At 38.1% G+C, this 17,518-nt stretch overlaps 1 long non-coding RNA gene across 1 annotated transcript; it reads right to left on the reverse strand.

Moving 5' to 3' along the window:
- Positions 1 to 12,186: 12,186 nt before the first annotated feature.
- LOC123504001 lies at positions 12,187 to 14,882 on the reverse strand. Its single transcript, XR_006674675.1, has 2 exons — positions 14,802 to 14,882; positions 12,187 to 12,327 (listed from the first exon to the last, which is right to left on the reverse strand). It is a non-coding gene; the product is annotated as an uncharacterized LOC123504001 (long non-coding RNA).
- Positions 14,883 to 17,518: the final 2,636 nt, after the last annotated feature.

Genomic DNA, 17,518 nt, shown 5'->3' on the forward strand with positions numbered 1-17,518 from the left:
AGAAAAGATAGAAATAGGAATGGAGGAGGAGTGTATGTATATAAAATCATGTTTAACCTTCAACCAGAGGAATGATATAGACACTGATGGACTTGAAGTTATTTGGTGTGAAGTACTTTTGCCAAAAACAAGACCTATTATTGTTGGTTGTTGCTACAGACCTCCGCAGCAAAATAATTTCTTAGATTTGCTAGAAGAAAATGTTACAAAATTTTCCCAAGAGGATGAAGTGATAATTCAGGGTGATATGAATATATGTTTTCTTAAGAGAATAGGGCAACTGTACAAAAGGTATGTAAACTTCATGAAAATGTTTGGTATGGAACAACTAATAAGTGAGGTGACCAGGGGAAACTGGTAAATCATCAGCTATTTTAGACCATATAATATGTAGTAAACCTGAAAAAAATTAGTCAACAGGGAGTACTGCCAATAGGAATTAGTGATCACTATGTAATATACTGTACTAGAAAGACAGTGAAGGCATGTATAAATAGTCATAAGAGTATCAAGATCAGATCAATGAAAACATATGATGCACAGATATTCAATGAGGAATTAGGGAGCCAAATCTGGAACAATGTTTATGAGGCAGAAACAGTCGATGAAGCATGGAACAATTTTAAAACATTTTAATTAAAGTAATTGACAAGGTAGCTCCGGTAAAAGAAATTAGAATTAAACAAAGAACCGAACCATGGATAACTCCGCAAGTGCTAGACATGATTAAAGAAAGAGATAGACTTTTAGGTGAATATAAAAAGGATAAAAACAGCAAAGATAAATATGACAAATTCTGCAAATCAAGAAACAAACTACAACAAAATATAAGAAAGATAAAATCTACATATATCTCCGATAAAATACAAGAAAACTATAACAATAGCAAGAAATTATGGCAACGGCTCAAAAATTTAGGTTATTCTGGAAAATCAAAAGAAGATACAAAACAGTGCTTAAAATTGAGGAAGAACTATGTTTTGACGGAAAGAAAATAGCATCATACTTTAACAAATTCTTTACAACCATAGCATCAAAGTTGGTTAGTAAATTGCCATATGCGGATAGGATTTTCACTACGGACTCTTATAATTTCAAAAACTACTACAGATCCAAAGGACTTATAGAAAATAAGTTCAAACTTACTGGGACAACTGAAGATTATGTATTCAATTTACTAAAGAAACTAGAAATAAATAAAAGTACCGGTTTAGACTGTATACCAGCGAGGTATATAAAAGATGGAGCACCAATACTAAAAGGTCCAATAACTCACATTATCAATAAGTCAATATATACAAATGAAGTGCCACAAGGATTCAAAGAAGCTAGAGTAAAACCACTGTACAAAAAGAGTAACAGGCAAGAAGTAAGTAACTACAGACCAGTCAGTATCCTTAATATAATATCTAAAGTACTAGAAAGAACTATATATGATCAGTTATCGAATTACCTAAAAGAAAACAATATCATTTATGAATTTCAATCAGGTTTTAGAGACAGTCATTCCACAGATACATGTCTGACTCATTTACTAGACTTACTAAAAACTAATATGTCAAAAGGGATGTATACGGGCTTAGCTCTCCTGGATCTGCAAAAAGCATTTGATACTGTTGACCACCATATCTTGTGTGAAAAATTAAAAGCAATGGGTGTAGAGTCAGTGGAATGGTTTTACTCTTATCTAAGTGGAAGAAGCCAAATCGTGAAAATTGATGAACATTGCTCGGAAACCAGAAATATATCCTGTGGGGTACCACAAGGGAGCATTTTAGGTCCACTACTGTTCCTGTGTTATGTAAATGACATGAAAATCAGTGTCTCATGTAAACTGTTGCTATATGCAGATGACAGCATTTTGATTGTTCCACACAAGGATGTAGATATTATTAAAAATAGACTAAGTAAAGAACTGGAATCATGTAACACCTGGATGATAAATAACAAGCTGTCTCTGCATTTAGGAAAAACGGAAATTATGTTAGTGGGATCAAAACAAAACTAAAAATGTAGATGATTTTAATATAACATGTCTGGGTCAGGAATTAAATGGTGTAAAATCAGTAAAATACTTAGGAGTTCTTTTGGATCAGTATGTCTCAGGAGAGCTAAACTGTACACAGATTATCAAGAGGATAAATGCAAGGTTAAAATTCATGTACAGACAAGCAAAGGACCTTGATAAGAAAATTAAGAAAACCTTATGTAGCGCCCTAATTCAACCTCATTTTGATTATGCATGCTCCTCTTGGTACTCTGGACTGACAAGTAGATCTAAGAAACAACTACAAATATGTCAAAACAAGATTATTAGATTTATTTTAGGCTTAGACCCCAGATCTCATATAGGACAAGCGGAGAGAAAACAAGTAAATATGCTTAGTGTTAAGAATAGGGTAAAAGAATTAAAATTAAGCCACGCACACAATATTCATAACAACAGAGGACCAACATATCTTGCAGAACACTTCCAAAGGAAAACAGATACCCATACAATTAGGACAAGAAATAATGATTTGAACTTTTGTATGTCAATCGCACAGGGTCCCTCAGCACATACATTCTATCACACAGCCATTAGAGACTGGAACTCATTACCAAAAAACCTACAAATCATAAAATCCAAACACCTGTTCAAAGTAGCTCTCAGGAAATATTTACAGGATGAAGAAAGAGCTGCTGAATCAAATGACTATGTTTATTTTTAACCATGACTGTCTTAGAATGTAGATTTAGGCTTTACTGTTAATTTTATGGAAGAGTAGGTAAATAAGTCTTAGATTTAGTATTACTGTGTGCCATTTCTATATGTATAATGACTCCTGTGCTGTCTGCCCCATCTTGCTGGATAGAAAAAGGGACCCTACTGGAAATAAGTTGTTAAACTTTAGTTGGTCATCCTGGAGGAAATATCTATGTACATTCAGTGGTTTTATACTATGCCTGTAATGCACATGAAGAATCCAAATAAACTTACTTACTTACTTAATGGTACTGCTATTGTAATTAAGAAAAACATGCAATACAAAACTTTGGACGATTTCATCTCAGATCTGATAGCAATCAAAATAGAGATAACAACAGGTAATCTTATTGTTGCTACTTTATACCAACCACCTGCCCGTGCATATATCCCAATTCCAGACTTTATCAGGCTATTCAGAAGACACATACCAGTTTACATGTTTGCTGATCTCAACGCCAATCATCCTTGTTTAGGCTACCAACATTCAAATACCAAAGGTAAACAAATACACACTCTCATTCATAACAGAACTCTGCAACACATTGGCACCAATTTTCCTACATTCTATGCCCAAGGAAGAGGAACAACCCCTGACATCACTCTCACAAATTACAGAACGCATCACAACATATACTCAGTTCCCGGACCACTTGCCACCAGTGATCACATTCCGATTGTTACAACTATCACAGCTTCACCTATATTAATTCTAGCTCCACCTAGACTCAATGCAATTCATGCAGACTGGGAAAAATTAAAGGAATATATCACAAGTAATCTAAACAATGACAATCTAAATCACAAAGATCTGGAGGAAAAAGATACCGCAGTATTCAACTGGCAGAACACTATAGAAAAGGCGATCAAGAAATACATCCCACTCACAAGCTATCGTCAACTACCAACACCTAAACATAGTGAAGAAACTAAACAAATATTGTTAAGATTTGATTAATTAAAGCAACACTCAACAATACACGGCTGGACTACACTACAGAACTTTCAGACACCTCTAAAATACTTTGAATGAGAGATTGATTAAAGACAACAACAGAAGCTGGCAACAATTAATTACAATGGTCTCAAATTTATATAGGAATCCTGAGAAATTTTGGGGAAAAAATGAAAGTGATAACTGGTAACAGCACACCTGAACCACAATATATACTAAATCATCGAGATATAAAAACTTATAGTAATACGGATAAAGAAACACTCCATCGAGAATATTAGGAACAAATATTTAATAACGATGAAGCAGAAGAGGATACCAATGAAGAAGTTTTGACTTACTTATGGAATAATTTACATAGAATAACACCGTTTGAAAACTCATCTCACGCTTAGGCACAAGTTTTATCAATGGAAAAATCACAATTGATGACGTTAAGCAAATAATCTAAACCATAAAGGAATGAACACCTGGAGATAGCAGAGTCAATAAAACAATATTAAAAAAAATTACCACAAGAGTCACTCTTAAGACTAACTCACACATTTAATAGTACCATGTCTGTTGGCTACTTTCCTGATAAATAGAAAAAGCAATAGTTAGACTAATCCCAAAACAAGGAAAAACACCACACAAAGTTGAAAATTACAGGCCAATATCCCTTCTAGAAGTTCCTGGCAAAATATTAGAAAGAATAATAAACAATAGACTCAGAACTTACCTTAAAGTCAACAATAAATACAACCAAAATCAATTCGGCTTTAGAAGCGGCAGGGGAACAACACATGCCATAGCCATGATCACAGAAAAAATTGCACAGAATAAGGCCAACACAGGACAATGTCAAGTGATTTTAAGAGACGTAACTAAGGCCTTCGAAAAAGTTTGGCACTATGGACTAAAGTACAAAATAATAAATTTAGAATTACCCACAATAGAAAGATTAGTATGCGACTTCCTAGACGACCGTTCTGCCTCAATCAAAATAAGCAATTATACTGACCCTGCTTTCGACCTGACGTGTGGTGTACCTTAGGGTAGCGTCCTCTCACCTACGTTGTACACTATATATACAAACGATATAGAATCATCAAACAGACACCTCAACATTAGCTATGCAGATGATATATCACAAATAATTTGATGCCCTGGCAAATAAAAAAAAACACGATAAACATTCAAACAGAAAGAGAAATCAGGAATATTAACAATTTTGAAAAACTATGGTGAATAAAAACTAATTGAACCAAATTTACACCATTACATCTTGGTGCAAGTTATACTAACCCTCTCAACATAGAAGATAATTTCATACACTTCAGGAACGAGGGTAAATGTTTAGGTTTAATAATTACAAGGGATGGATACAGCAAACACATCCTGGACAGGAAAAATAAAGCACTAGCAGCACTAAAAAATTTATACAGACTTTATGAAATGCCAGAAAAAATCAAAATTCACTTGGTAAAAGCCCTCGATAAACTGAGAGGTTTAATGCAACTTGTGTTAAGGCTAAAGAAAAGAGAGATGTGGCTTGGAAAAAATGGAAAAAGAACAGGAATATACTAAATAAGGAGAATTATAGAGTGGCGAGAAATGAGTCTGTGAGAGTAAGGAGAGAGGAAGAAAGAATATTTGAAAGATATTGTAGACAAGAGTAAGGAACATCCAAAATTGTTTTACAGGTTCATAAATGTTAAACTTAAAAAGAGAGCCCATTAAAAGATTAAAAGGAGAGCAAGGGATAGTAGATGACCCTAAGAATATCGCGGAATTGCTAAAAAATAGGTTTCAACAAGTATTTACTAAAGAAACAATGTTTGTAAAGCCTCAAAATATAGAAGGATATGTGCACATGCATGACATTAAGATACCTAAAAAAGAGTTATATAAAACGTTGGAGGAACTTAAAAGATGATAAAGCGATGGGACCATGTTTCCTTTCCGACTGCTCTATTGCTGCTGGGTTAGACGGCTACTGTTCTTCTCCTAAACCTATTAATAGTGGTGTTCCTCAGGGTTCTGTCCTGTCACCCACTCTCTTTCTATTATTCATTAATGACCTTCTTAACCAAACTTCTTGCCCTATCCACTCTTACGCTGATTATACCACCCTACATCTTTCCACGTTCTTTCAGAGACGTTCAACCCTTCAGGAAATTAACAGATCACGCGGGGACGCCACGGAACGCCTGACTTCCAATCTTTCTAAAATTTCCGATTGGGGCAGAGAAAATCTAGTAGTTTTCATTGCCTCAAAAACTCAATTCCTCCATCTATCAACTCGACACAAACTTCCAGACAACTATCCCCTCTTCTTCAATGACACTCAACTCTCTCCCACTTTCACAATAAATATCCTCGGTCTGTCCTTTGCTCATAATCTTAACTGGAAACTTCACATTTCATCTCTTGCTAAAACAGCTTCTAAGAAATTAGGTGTTCTGAGGCGTCTCCGCCAGTTTTTCTCGCCCCTCCAACTGCTTACTCTGTATAAGGGCCTTATCCGTCCCTGTATGGAGTACTCTTCGCATGTTTGGGGGGGTTCTAGTCACACAGCTTTGCTTGATAGGGTGGAATCGAAAGCTCTTCGTCTCATCAACTCCCCTCCTCTGACTAACTGTCTTCAGTCTCTTTCTCACCGCCGAAATGTTGCATCCCTTTCTATATTTTATCGCTATTTTCATGGTAACTGTTCTACTGATCCTGCTAACTGCATGCCTGCCCTCCTCCTGTGGCCACGCTGCACAAGGCTTTCTTTTTCCTCTCATCCCTATTCTGTCCAACTCCCTAATGCAAGAGTTAACCAGTACGCTCAATCATTCATCCCTTTCATTGGTAGATTCTGGAACTCCCTCCCTGCATCTGTATTTCCGAATTCCTACAACTTGTCTTCTTTTAAGGAGGAGGTATCGAGGCATTTGCTCCCCTAATTCTGGCTGACGGTTTTGGCACTTTTTGTACTCTTTGGAGCGCTCAAGTGGGCTTTTTTCTAACTTTCTTTTTTTTGCCCTACGTAAAAAAAAAAAAAAAAAAAAAAATTAAGTTTCAGAAAAATTATTAAAGGAATGTAGAGAAGAACTGATAGATCCATTATATGATATTATAAGGTACTCATTAGAAACCGGGGAAGTACCGGTGGAGTGGAAAAGAGCTGCAGTGGTGCCCATTTATAAGGGAGGCAGTAAGGAAGAGCCTCTTAACTATAGACCTGTGTCTTTAACAAGTGTGGTCGGTAAGATTTGTGAGAGGGTGATAAAGAAATATTCGATACGGTTCTTGGAGGATCATAAGTTATTATCGGATCATCAATTTGGCTTTAGGAAAAGGAGGTCATGTGTAACGAATCTACTGAGCTTTTATTTGAGGGTGGTTGACAAAATACAAGAGAGAGAGGGATGGATGGACTGCGTATATTTGTATTTAAAAAAAGCTTTTGACAAGGTACCTCACAGGAGACTGCTATGGAAATTAGAGATTTATGGAGGACTGAAGGGAAAATTGTTAAAATGGATGGAAAACTATTTGAGATGGAGGGAGATGAGAACGGTAATAAGGGATACAAAGTCGGACTGGTTGGTGGTGGAGAGTGGAGTCCCACAAGGTTCAGTGCTGGCTCCAATATTTTTCCTTGTCTATATTAATGATATTCCAGAGGGAGTAAACAGTTATATTAATTTGTTTGCGGATGATGCGAAATTGTGTAGGTGTGTGAAGAGTGAAGAAGATTGTGAAATTTTACAGGCAGATCTAGATAGGATTTGGGAGTGGAGCAAGAGGTGGAAGATGGAATTTAATCTGAGCAAAAGTCATGTAATGGAGATAAGGAAGAGTGGAAGACGGCTAAGAGGGTTATATAAGATGGGTGAAGGAGTAGTGTTGAAAAAGGTGCAAAAGGAAAAGGATTTGGGAGTGATAATACAAGACCATGGGCAGTTTGAGGCTCATATTGACAAGATGTTTGGAGAAACATATAATTTGATTAGAAATATTGAATTAGCCTTTCATTATATGGATAAAGATATGATGAAGAAATTAATTAGTACTGTAATTAGACCAAGATTGGAATATGCTGGGATAGTTTGGTCCCTTTATAAAAAGAAACATATAAGGAAGTTGGAGAGATTGCAGAGAATGGCAACAAAAATGGTTCCGGAATTGGCAGAAATGACCTATGAGGAGAGATTAAAAGAAATGAATTTGCTTACCTTGGAACAAAGAAGAGAAAGAGGAGATTTAATAGAGGTGTATAAACTGTTGAACGGTTTGGATGAAGTGGATAATGAGCAAATGATGTTGGGAGAGGAAAATTTAAATAGAACTACGAGATCGCATAGTAAAAAGATAGCCAAGGGAATATGCTTGAGGGATGTGAAAAAATATAGTTTCCCACAGAGATGTGTGGTGTGGAACAGTTTGAGTGAGGAGGTGGTGTCAGCGAGGAGTGTGCATAGTTTTAAAGGAAAGTTGGATGTGTGTAGATATGGAGACGGGGCCACACGAGTATGATACCCAGGTCCTGTAAAAATTACAACTAGGTGAATACAACTAGGTGAATACACGCACACACGCGCGCGCGCTCACACACACACACACACACACACACACACACACACACACACACACACACATTAACACTCATAAGAATGATAATGACACATCTACTGCTGCTGCTACTACTACTACTGCTACTACTACTAATAATAATAATAATAATAATGATGATAATAATAATAATAATAATAATAATAATAATAATAATAATAATAATAATAATAATAATAATAATAATAATAATGATAAAAATAATATAGCCAATACTACTAATACTACACTCCCTCACATACATCCATTCTTCATTTCTTCCTCCTCTAACTACACTTTATATATTTCATGCGGGCAGCAGCAGGATACAGTAAGAATTGAAGTAAATGTTGACAAGTTGACACGGGGCGGGACGTGAGTTGGTGGGCGGGGTTTGGGTCCTGGTCATGATGGGCATATGGCGGTCTGAAACAGGAGTATACATAACCGTCACCTTATTTAACACAGTAATGGCTATTTATCTGATTTGGTAATTGATTCTCACTTTGCTTTACTCTATGGGTCTGGAAACACAGGAAGAGTGCAGGCAAACATTGGTGGACTAACCTCGGTGGAAGACAGGGCGGAGGTGCCCCTTGTGGATCAATATTTACGTACATAATGCATTTTAAAAATCGCCAAAAGAAAACAAGCTCCCAGAATGGTATACACTACATTTTTAGAAGTGACAAATAATTTAACTAATAGCCAAAATATAATATCCTTACTGGGTGGTTTGTTTACATAGTGCAGTCCAACAAAAGGTATGTCATTAAAAACAACGTGCCAAAACAAATCAAAATGTTGAGATGGAAAGCACAGCCAAACTGCATTATATTACATTTTCTGAATACAAAAAAATTTTACCTTTCTAGCCAAATAAAGGAAACAGATTTCTTCTCTTGTGAAGATTTTTATATTCTGTTTTGTTACCATCAAAATTTTTTTAATTTGAAAACACAAATAGGTAAACGAAACTTATTGTAATATTGTTGCTTGAATCATGTTTTTCATATCTTTTAAGTGTTATATCAAGCCCCACTGTGGAAAAGAGTGATGGAAGTCAATAAAGATGATAAGAAAATGAACCAAGAGAATGCTGGAATCGAGTCTTGAGGAGAATCCAGAGGCTGAGAGTGATGAAAACATAATTGAGGCGTTGCGTGACGTAGGGCGATAAGCGCCAAAAAAAAAAAAAAAAACGGAGAAAAATGCGGTCAAATTTTTGCGACATTTGGAATGCGATACCTCAGCAACGGATTAAGCTAGAGAGTTGGGGTTGGTCTTAAAAGAAAGCTTAGAATGTCTACTTTATGTCTATTATAAAATCAAACACATAGTCTTGCCATAATATGAAAGGATTAACGGTGAAATGATTTTTTAGCTTTTATTCACAGTGTTAAATCGGCGAAAAATGTGGTCATTGGTTTACATCTCAGAACTATGATACGTTGTTGAAAAACTATAATACCATGCATAAAGTAAATATCCTAAGCTTTTATTTAAGACCAATCTCAGCTCTCTAGCTTGATACGTTTTTTAGCTATCGCATTCCAAATGACGCAAAACTTTGATCGCGTTTTTCTCCTCTTGTTTTATTCAATCAATATCCTACTATAGTGCTTGCAACATGACTCCAAACCCACACAATCATAATCACATCCTAGTAAAATACAAAATAACAATAAAACACAATAAAAAAGATCTTCAAAATCGCAAAAGAGAGATTAAGAGGAGAAAAAGTAGAGTAGATGACATGAAAAAAGGAAAAGAAATACTCCAAAAGGATTCATGTATTTTCCTAATGTTATCTAAGCCCAACTTATCATAGCAACCATCCTTGCATGCAAGCCCTTCCTCACGCTTTTTTACAACTTTCCCTGTATCTCGGCTCACGTATTCCTGGCCGGTGTTCCGTTTGGTTTTCGCCACAATTCTCTTCCACTCACTAGGGCTGGGGCCTGTTTTGCGTCCTAATAAAGCCCCCTTCGGCACTCCCCTCACCACTGTTAGAAGCCATAACACGGTATCTACTGACCAACGTTATGAAAAAAAAAAAAAAAAGTTATTAATCACGGGGCTTGCGGAGACAATAGCGTAGACTGGCTTGGCTGGTGGCGGGCCGCGGGCAGCTGGGGATGCACGGCAGACAGTGATTGGCCGAGGCAGAGCTATGCGGTACGCTACGCAGCAAGGGATTGGTCACTCGGCTTGTCACTTATATCCCCTCGTGAAGGCTGAGTTGATGCATGACGGATGGAGCTACAGTACGGAGAAAAGTTAATGTTACGTTATGGGATTTTTGACCATGAAGGCGTTGGCGCTTACTCCTAAGTTTGGTACCGCTGGAAAGCTGAGACTCTGGCGAAGACAGTGCTATACATAACTCAATTTCGTCTATGACGGCGCTTTACTCCCTCCGTCACACAACGCCTCAATTGATATCTTGTTGTATCACAGTGATACCTCAGCTTGGGCCAAAGCAGCCACTAATATACATGAAGGTTCTCTAGTTGTTGAGAGCTTTGATAACACTCCACGGGTGAGCAGAAGTGAAAATATTTTTCATTGGTGGAACTGTCATCCTCAACCTCAACTAAAAAAAATTGCTGAAGTGGCAGTTGGGCTTCATGTTACGCAAGCCAGCGTGGAAAGGACTTTCTCGGGTTTGCGCTTCACAATGAATGAGCGACGTCTAAGTCTAAAGGCAGACATAATTGATGCAATAATGTTGCTGCGTTGCAACACATGATGCGTCTGTAAATAAGTGTAATTGTATTTCTAAAGTAATATGCTTTTCCTAGGTTAGTGATATTCATAGTATATTGAATGCCATGAAATATAACATGTTATAGAAATAAAATAATATACACTGTACCATATGTGTATAATTTATCATAATTATCAGTACTCTGTATGCATGGTACGAAATGAGGTACGAAATTACGGTACGATATATTAGCGTACCAGTACAGTACGAGTGTGATTTACTGGTACAGTACTAAATTACAGTACTGTACTTTTCTTTTGGTACGAATTAATTAATTAATCATACCGCACAGTACTACATGCCTTGAGGCTAAAAGGGAGTTAATTAAATTAGGCTACCAATCTGAGCATATGATGCATTTCCAATATATGTCTTGCACATTGCCAGGCTGCTTCCCTTTTCCTTTTCCTTTTTTTTTTTTTTTTTTTTTGTACAGCTGACGTCAATCTTGTATGAAATATTAGCGCAGCGATTAGATTAGTTTCAAGAGGCATTTCACTTACTTCAAAATCTTTAGCAATATTCCACAGCGATTCATTTTCAACCATAACTTTCCTAGCAGCTTATTCCATGACATCAGGAGAGATATTCCCTGTGGTAGTCTTCCTTCTGTAATTTCTGAGCATGGTGTGTTACCCTGAAATACGAGGGCTTTAGTTGTTTCATATCTTGATACACTGTAACAATTAGGCCCATCAATACATTTTCGTGTACAACCATGCTTCTAGCACTAACATTGTGAGATATCCATGGAATAATTTCATGTATCAAAGAACATTCCAAGTACATCCTGATGAGGTACAAACAACTTCAATGATATCACGCCTGTTTGGTTAATCAAGGATTAACTGTTGCGACAAAAAATACTTTTCCGTAAAAAGTCGGCTTTTAAGCCATACCTTTGGCTGCGAACATCTGTCAGTGCAACACTCAGTGGCAGTTATGATGGCTTGAAGAAGGCTTTTACACGGCCGGAGTCCTGCGCGCCATCCACATTGGGAGCTTTGAAATAACGGTCGTGTAACAGATTACCTGTGTAACAACTAGTTCCAGTTCCCCATACACTCCAGCAGTGTTACATCGTGTGCACAAATGAGATGGGAGCGCCAGGATGTATGATACCAAGTCATCTTTCAGGATCACAGATTTATTAATCTATACATTTTGCTTTATTTTCTTTTTATTTTCATTCCTCATTTAAGAAGGATGACTGACACCGATAGGTGTCAGATTCTGAGGAAGGACGATATCCTACTTTCCCCAAAATTGAACCTGAAAACAAAGAAAAAAAATATAAGTAAATGTTTCGTAAAATATTCTTATCTTTTTACACACACACACACACACACACACACACACACACACACACACACACACACACACACACACAGGCAGGCAGGCAGGTAGGAACACGCTACGGTAAGGGTTGTAACTCGAGTGTTGTGGTCTAAGTCCTAACCGAAGATCGGTCTATGAGCTCTGAGCTCGCTCCGTAGTGGGAAGACTGGCTGGGTGACCAGCAGACGACCGTGGTGAATTAACACACACACACACACACACACACACACACACACACACACACACACACACACACACACACACATACACGTCATAAGACAGTTAACTTTGAAAGGAAAATTTTCTGAGAAACCAGAGGAAATATTTGTTCCTCCGAATCGAACGAAATTATAGGAATTACTGGTTTTCCAGAAAACTTTAGCATGAACTCTGCATATTTCTGTTTAGTGCAACGCTAGGAACAGAATGTTGACTTTTTCTAAGTGTTACTTTGTAGACAGTTCCAAGAATCTATACAGATATAGGTCCTGCAGATGTTCACACTTGAACATACGTATACTATCTGTACGTGAACACTCATTCATCGGTAACTAAGAGCATGTCACAGTTTAAGTTATGCGAACATATTTGCAAGTAGTACATGATGGTAATGAAATTCATCATTCTATTATTTTGCCATTCACTGGATGTTTACAAATGTTTAGATCTGAGGATCTGATCTATCCGCTTATTATCTATATGAGAGGGGAACTAGCTTAGGGAAAAACAGGACCACTGAGCTGTTAGTCTCTAAAGCAGGGGTTCTCAACCTTATTCTCGTTAGAAATCCCCTTGATTATCAGAGCATCTATCGCTCTAACTCAGTGTGCAATGATGTACTGCAAAGCATGATATTAAATCAGCCATCTAAGTAGCTACTGCTGTAATTTTTTTTTTTTTTTTTATCTTGAACCCCTAAGAATTTGCGAACTCTAGGTTGAGAAAACCCATGCTCTAAAGAAATATAAAAAGCAATAATCTGAAATTGAAAGGTGAATTTCTTGAAACCTCCTTTATTAATGAGTTCAAATCAAAAGGAAGGAGAAAATACAGAAGCAGGCAGGTAGTCACAAACTTTACCACTTGAGATGTGTGCAGAGTAGTGTGAGAAAGAATTCTTGTGCAGCAAGTCCGTGAGACGGTAACAAGCAAGTAGTTGACAAGATAATAACAACAGTTAGTGTGAAAATAGTGGTATAGCAATAAATGTAACACTGCAATGTGAGTAGAATATCACAAATATGTGAAGCATACTCCATATATGGACCATTAAGGGGCATGTACAAAGGTAGCAAGTGGGACCAGGGAGGGGGAGGGGAAGGATTGGGAGAAAAACTGGTAAGAGATGACTCAGAACAAGTTACTGTTTATAGGTGTGAAAACTCTATAGTTTAGTTTGCAAATAAAGAACAAACCAATGCAGAAGAGCAGGAACAGCTAAATATCAACGAAGAAGTTATTGCTATCTGCGAGGTTGTGTCCAGCTGATAGATGCAGAAATTGTTTTGAGGCATTGAAGGACGCTAAGTTCGTTTTACCTTAATCAGAAATTTTAGGTAGATCGAGCGTTCTGGCTTCGCTGTGAGTCATTATACAAAGAGGTCTTGGTAGAATGAGTACAGTGGCATTTTTTGCGTGCGAATGGATAGGGTAATAAGTTTGGCTCAGTTCTCAAATGAATAACAGGAAGAGAATAGGTGATAGGATAGAACTCTGTGTTAAGTTGCTTAAGAACAGTAACCATTTACACGGCAACAATAGAAAGATCGGAAAGGAAACCTTAGAAATTATAAAGAGGAAATAGAAATCGTTGGTGGGTAGTTTGGAAATCAGACTATACATATCACAAAGGCTTTTGATATGTGTAATGTAACAACGAAAGTTTCATCAACATCCCTAAAAGTAGATGGCTAAAACTCGTATGATTTCAACTAAAAAATATTTAAAAATCTTCCTGTTGAAGATATATAAGAAAACATAAGGGAAAAGTAAAAAAAAAAGCAAGAGTTGCAGCTTGAGGGATTAGAATTATCTCCCTTTTTGTGACCCCGAGGCTGGCATTAGACTAACCAAAAAAAAGTACATATTAATAGAATATGCCTATGTACTATATAGCTGCATGTAGTGTTGTGTGAAAGGTGAATGTTGTGTTTAGCGGGCAGATTGTGACTGTCCTAATGTGTTGTCAGAGCTGGGTAGTAGAGAAACAACCTACGCTAGGCCAGTGAGTAGAATTCCTTGGGAGTAGTTATCATTTCAGTTGGTGTCTATATTACCTACTTCATGCATCATAATTTGCTTTCTCTATGAATATCAAAAGTCACAACTAAATGCCTTGCCAATTATCTTATGAAATTTTGATATCTTGCCACTGCTATTATCTTTATTTATTTATCATATTTACGTACCACATGTGCGTTATCAGATCGTGTTCCATTCCAGATTAAAGATTCAGCGTCTCTGCGAATCCTTGGCGTCCTCTGGTATTGCTGATATTCTGGACCTAAAGCAGTAATGATACTAACAAATCGATTCTTAGTAATATATATATATATATATATATATATATATATATATATATATATATATATATATATATATATATATATATATATATATATATAACTTAATTAAGTCAAGATCTGCTAAAGTGTTGAATATAGATAGTGAAGAAAAGTCACAATAAAAACACCGTTTATATTCTTATTGTTGTTGTGACGTTCCGGGACAAACAGAATCCCATCTTCAGTTACTGAAACACGTGTACAAAGTGAGTGTGGGAACGTCTCCATCCATCAGAGCTCTCCGGGACGCATATTTACCAAGTCTGGAAGGGTTCGTCCCGGGACGAAATTAGAGCCAATCATAGCGCGAGCTGACTATGACGTCACCATGACGTCGCCAGAGAGCGAGGAAGTGGCGGAAAAATCATACTTACCTGGCACAGGAACACTGATCATGAAGGCGATGCTCTCAGGAAGATGCTGTAATTCACCTCCTCGGTTTTTGTGTGTGTAATTCACCTCGGTCGCCTGCTGGTCACCCAGCCAGCCTTCCCCATTACGGAGTGAGCTCAGAGCTCATAGACCGATCTTCGGGTAGGACTGAGACCACATCAAACACAACACACACCGGGAAAGAGAGGCCACAACCCCTCGAGTTACATCCCGTACCTATTTACTGCTAGGTGAACAGGGGCCACACATTAAGACCCTTGCCCATTTTCCTCGCCGCTTTCCGGGACTCGAACCCGGCCCTCTCGATCGTGAGTCGAGCGTGCTAACCACTACACTACGCGGTGTGTGTGTGTGTGTGTGTGTGTGTTGACGGAGTGCCAGAGAGAGAGAGAGAGAGAGAGAGAGAGAGAGAGAGAGAGAGAGAGAGAGAGAGAGAGAGAGAGAGAGAGAGAGAGAGAGAGAGAGAGAGAGTTGTCTCCATAGAAGTGTATAATTCTAAGGCTAATTTAATCAAAGAAACAAAGACTTTCGATATCTAACATGCATATGGTAACATTATTGATAGTTAATGTAGTGTAGCACAACACTGGAATACAGTGCATAAACAATATTCCCTTGTGAACCTTGAAAAATCTGCTGGTAACATTTTGCCTTTCCCCCTTCGGGGTCTAATTTTATTCAGTGCTGATGTCTAAGTAAGTTGTGTATATGCACTAAAACATCAATTATTTACCCTACAGTATAGCTCTCTCTCTCTCTCTCTCTCTCTCTCTCTCTCTCTCTCTCTCTCTCTCTCTCTCTCTCTCTCTGACCTTAATACGAGGCATAAGGAATTAGGAAGCCACCTCACCACCAATGCCAATGGTGTGCGCTGGAAGGTTTTCCTTGACACCACAGATACAGCTGTACTTACTGGGGACCACACATGTTCAAGGAGGCAGACTTGATTATGTAGCCCTCATCAATATGCCAACACATACTGCCCAAACTTATATTGTCAGGTCATTGGTGAGCGACCACTTCGCCCTGGAGACGATCCTCCCTGTGCAGTCCGACCTGGCAGTGCCCAGGAAGCGCTTGATGGTGCCACCATCCAGGATGACGGACCTCGTCTTCCATGTGGTGGCATGGTACGCTGCCGTGAAGGGCTCCTTTGCTGATGCAGAGGCACTGTACAACGGACTCCTGCACACCATCGAGGGATTCATCGCAACTCCAAGGGTTCCAGCAAGGGCCCATGCTCCACGCCGCTGGACTTACGCTACAGACACTGTCATCCTGAACTGCCAACAGACGCTCGCTGCCTACCAGAGACATTGGCAGATCAATCCAGCAGACACAGAGTCACGGGATGCCATGGTTACCGTGGCTCGACACCTTACGGATCTGCGGCAGCAGGAGAGGAAGAAGTACTGGGTCTCCTTCCTGGACAAGGTGCGTAAGACCCTTTCCCTCCGGGAGGTGTGGCACCATGTCAACAGCGTCGGGGCAAGTCCAGACGGCAGGTGTATTCACCTAGTTGTATTCACCTAGTTGTAATTTTACAGGGCCTGGTATCATACTCGTGTGGCCCCGTCTCCATATCTGCACACATCCAACTTTCCTTTAAAACTATGCGCACTCCGCGCTGATACCACCTCCTCACTCAAACTAATTCACACCTCCACACATCTCTGTGGGAAACTATATTTCTTCACATCCTTTAAGCACATTCCCTTGGCTATCTTTTTACTATGCGATCTCGTAGTTCGATTTAAATTTTCTTCTCTCAACATCATTTGCTCATTATCCACTTCATCCAGTCCGTTCAACAGTTTATAAACCTGTATTAAATTTCCTCTTTCTCTTCTTTGTTCCAAGGTGAGCAAATTCATTTCTTTTAATCTCTCCTCTTAGGTCATTTCTGCCAATTCCGGAACCATTTTTGTTGCCATTCTCTGCAATCTCTCCAACTTCCTTATATGCTTCTTTTTATAAGGGGACCAAACCACCCCAGCATATTCCAATCTTGGTCTAATTACCGTACTAATTAATTTCTTCATCATATCTTTATCCATATAATGAAAGGCTAATCCAATATTTCTAATCAAATTATATGTTTCTCCAAACATCTTGTCAATATGAGCCTCAAACTGCCCATGGTCTTGTATTATCACTCCCAAATCCTT

The sequence above is a fragment of the Portunus trituberculatus genome, chromosome 15 (genome assembly GCF_017591435.1).
Source record: "Portunus trituberculatus isolate SZX2019 chromosome 15, ASM1759143v1, whole genome shotgun sequence".
Lineage (NCBI taxonomy): Eukaryota > Metazoa > Arthropoda > Malacostraca > Decapoda > Portunidae > Portunus > Portunus trituberculatus.